Genomic DNA, 3,967 nt, shown 5'->3' on the forward strand with positions numbered 1-3,967 from the left:
GAAATTGCTGAACTGTCTTCCAAAATAACTGTATTAATTGGCCTTCTCACCAGCAATTACTGAGAGTATCTTTTGCTCTACATCCTTGTCAGCATTTGTTGTTTTCAGTGTTTTGGATTTTCACAATTTGAATACATGTGTAGTGGTATCTCAATGCTGTTTTAACTTGCAATTCTCTAATGACATATGATGTTGCACATCTTCACAAATGTGTCCTAAAGCTACAGAATGTAAGAAAATATTTGCAAATCAAATATGCAACAAAGAATCTGTATCCAGAATACAAAAAGAGTCTTCAAAACAGAAAAATTAAAAAACAACTTAATTTTTTAAATGGGCAAAACACATCAATACGTGTTTCAGTAAAGTTGACATATGGATGTTAAATAAGCACATGAAAAATTCCTCTACATGTTTAGCCATTAGAGAAATGCAAATTAAATTCATGATTAAAACAGAAAAAAATGATATATATTGACTTCCTCAATATTGAAAAATACTTATTTCCCAAGGCTGACAGCAGAGAAAGGCCGAATTCTGTGAGATCCTGTGTAAGATGCCGAACTCCTCAATAGCATCATGCTTTCTCCTTATGGGACTAAATATCCTCCCATCTGCTAACCTGAGGATGGTCCCTCAGGTCAAGGTCACTAACTCCTTGAGACGACAGAAAAAGAAGTCAAGGAGGTGCAGGGGGTTGTCTTTACCTTATGTCCATGCATGGGGCCTCTCAGGTCTGACACTAGATGTATGTTTCTGTGAGATTCGATCTGTCTGTGGTGAGAGGTCCTCTCTGTCTTCCCTTTGAGTCCTCATCTTGGTGTATAGCAAGGCCTGGGACTCCTCTCTCTGCTGAACTGAGGCCATACCCCTCAGAGAAAGCCTCATCTCCCTCAGGCTCCCAAGATGGAAGTCTAGATACACCACACGTGGGAAAGTGCTTGGGACTTCCCAGAGCAGACAGCAGGGTCAGGGTCAGAGAGGTCCCCTCAGTGCTTCCTCAGAGTCCTCAACTTGAAGCGTGGCTAGGTAAGAACTCCCATCTGCTGACCTGAAGTGTCACCCCACAGAGGAAGCTTCACATCAGGCTCCTCAAGCTCCCAACACGGAAGTGCAGAAACAACACATTCAGGGTCACTGCCTGCGGCTTTTCAAGGCTGACATCAGAGGTGAGGTAGGACTATATCTGTGCTGGAAGATTCCTTCTGTTTTTCCTCAGAGATCTCTCCTTGAAATCTAGGAGGACCTGGGATTCTCCTGACCTGATTCAGGCCCCTTCAAATGATCCCGAACTTCCCTCAGACTCTTTGGATGGGGTCAGGAAACATCACATTGGGGACCCTGTCCAGAGCCTCTCTAGACTAACAGCAGGATCAGGAGGGGCTAGGGCTCCTTCACCTAAGGTTGGAGTTCTCCTTGGTCTTTCCTCAATGTCCCCCGCTTAATGACTTGCCAGAATTAGAATAAACCTTGAATACAAAAACATAGGACAAAATCTAATGACCTGGAATTAATTAGGCAAGGAGGTCTAAAAAATGATTCAAAAGAAAAAAAATAATAAATCGAACATGCTCAATATTTATACACACACACACACACACACACACACATACATACATATATATGTATATATACACACATATATATTTTTTTTCTTTTTTTTCCTCTGAGAAAGAAACACTTAAGAGCAGACAAGTTCAAGCTATAGGCTGGAAAAACAATCTTTGCAAATCAGCTAAGAATCTCTATTTAGAATACATAGAGAGCTCTCAAATTTAAAAATAAATTAGGAGAAAAATGCCAATTTTAAAAATAGGCAGAATATACTTTAGTAAAATTAACATATACATGTTAAATAAGTCCATAAAAATTTCTTCATCATTAATCATTAGAGAAAAGCAAATTAAAAGCACAGTAAGATGCAACTTACTTTTGAGACCAGATTTAAAAAATACTGAGAAGAGGAAGATGGCAGACTAGGTAAAAGCAGGGTTTGTCTCCTCCCAGGTCCACATTGAAATTACAAACAAATTATAAAAAAATCAACGTAGAGAATCACCTGAACTCCAGCTGATCATAACACCTACATCTGATAATATAAAGGAGACACATCAAAGGTGGTATCAGGCTGGACCCGCACCCACGGGAGGTAGAGGATCACAGGGAGGGAGAGCGAGGCTGCAGAGGCTCCCCTGAAGGAGAGGGGGGTCCTGGCCCCATCTGGGGGTTCCTCAGCCCAGGGGAGAGGAGATTCCAATAATTCTGACTGTAGAAACCAGAGGGCATTCTGGCCATCTGGGTGAGACGGAAGGAGACTGAAACCCTAGACACCCCTTTGAAGGACCCGCACACAGGCTTTGTGACCTGTGGACACTGACCTGGAACACTGGCAGTGGGTTAGAGGCTGGCAGAATCCATATCGAGAAAGTCTGCATTACCCGGCACCAGAACAAGGGCTGGAAGGGCAGCCACCACTGTGCCTTAGACTGGCTCTCCTACCAGGCAATTTACAGACTGCACTAGCTCAACTGTGCAGACCCCTCCCACAGGGCCATTAGGAAGCACTGCCCGAGGGGATTGGCCCACCCCACCCAACCCGCAGATTGCCTGGGGCTTTTATTGCTAGGTGCCTGCCACACCATGTACCATTCAGGGCCAAGCATTCCCAGCTGGCAGCCAGCACTGTGAGCTGAATTTCCACGATAGGATCAGGCAGTTCACTGCTGCCAATACGAACTTGGGCAGATCTTGGGGACCTGTGGGCCAGTCCTAGACAGTAGCTGGCCTTGCTGTGATCTGGGACTTTTGTGAGAATGCACGAATGGTTACCAAATTTGCAGGGAGACCAAGACTGTACTGATCTGATGGCCAGTGTCTCTCTGAGACCTTGTCCCACTCAAACCACAAATTGCCCCAGGTAGCCCATTGACAGTCAACTGCCACAGCCCTGACCCTCCCCCGCATCTTGCAATCCACCCAAGCAACAAACTCACACAAAGATCAAATCCAGAGCCCTTGGCATAGGGGATCAGGGAGAGTGCACCACTGGGCTGCACAGGACACCTTTCACATTAGGCCATCTGGCCAAGGCTGAGAGATGAAACAAATCTTCCTGACAACATAGAAATGAACAAAGAAAGGCTAATAAAATGAGAAAACGAAGAAACATGCCACAAATAGAACAACAGGAGAAAACTCCAGAATATAAGCTAAATGAAATGGAGGCAAGCAACCTACCAGAGACAGAGTTCAAAAATGGTTATAAGGATGCTCAGCGAACTTATGGGGAGAATGGATGCGCACAATGAGAACATCAACAGAGAGATAGTAAGCATAAAAAAGGAGACAGAAACAATAAAAAAGAACTGGACAGAGATGAAGAATACAATGTCTGAAACGAAGACTACACTAGAATGATTCAACAGTAAATCTGGTGAAACAGAAGGTTCAATTGGCAAACTGGAACACAAGGTAGCAGAAAAGACCCAATCAGAATGACAATAAGAGAAAAAGAATTTGAAAAATGAAGATAATTTAAGAGACTTCAGAGACGACATGAAGGACAACAATATGTGCATCATAGGAGTACCTGATGGAGAAGAGAGAGAACAAGGGATTGAGAACCTATTTGAAGAAATAATGACAGAAAACTTCCCTAACCCGGCAAAGGAGGTGGATATACAAGCCCAGGAAGCACAAAGAGTCCCAAACAAGAGGAATTCAAACAGACCCACAGCAAGACACGTCATAATTAAAAAAATAAAGGTCAAAGACAAACAGAAATCTTAAAAGCAGCAAGAGAAAGGCAGCTAGTTACTTACAAGGTTAACCCCATAAGAATGTCTGCTGATTTTTCAACAGAAACATTGCAGGTCACAAGGGACTGGCAAGAAATATTCAAAGTTATGAAAAACAAGAATCTACAACTATGAATACTCGATTAAAATGAAAGGTGAGATAAAGAGCT

Source organism: Pteropus alecto, unplaced genomic scaffold (genome assembly GCF_000325575.1).
Source record: "Pteropus alecto unplaced genomic scaffold, ASM32557v1 scaffold139, whole genome shotgun sequence".
In the NCBI taxonomy this organism is placed as follows: domain Eukaryota; kingdom Metazoa; phylum Chordata; class Mammalia; order Chiroptera; family Pteropodidae; genus Pteropus; species Pteropus alecto.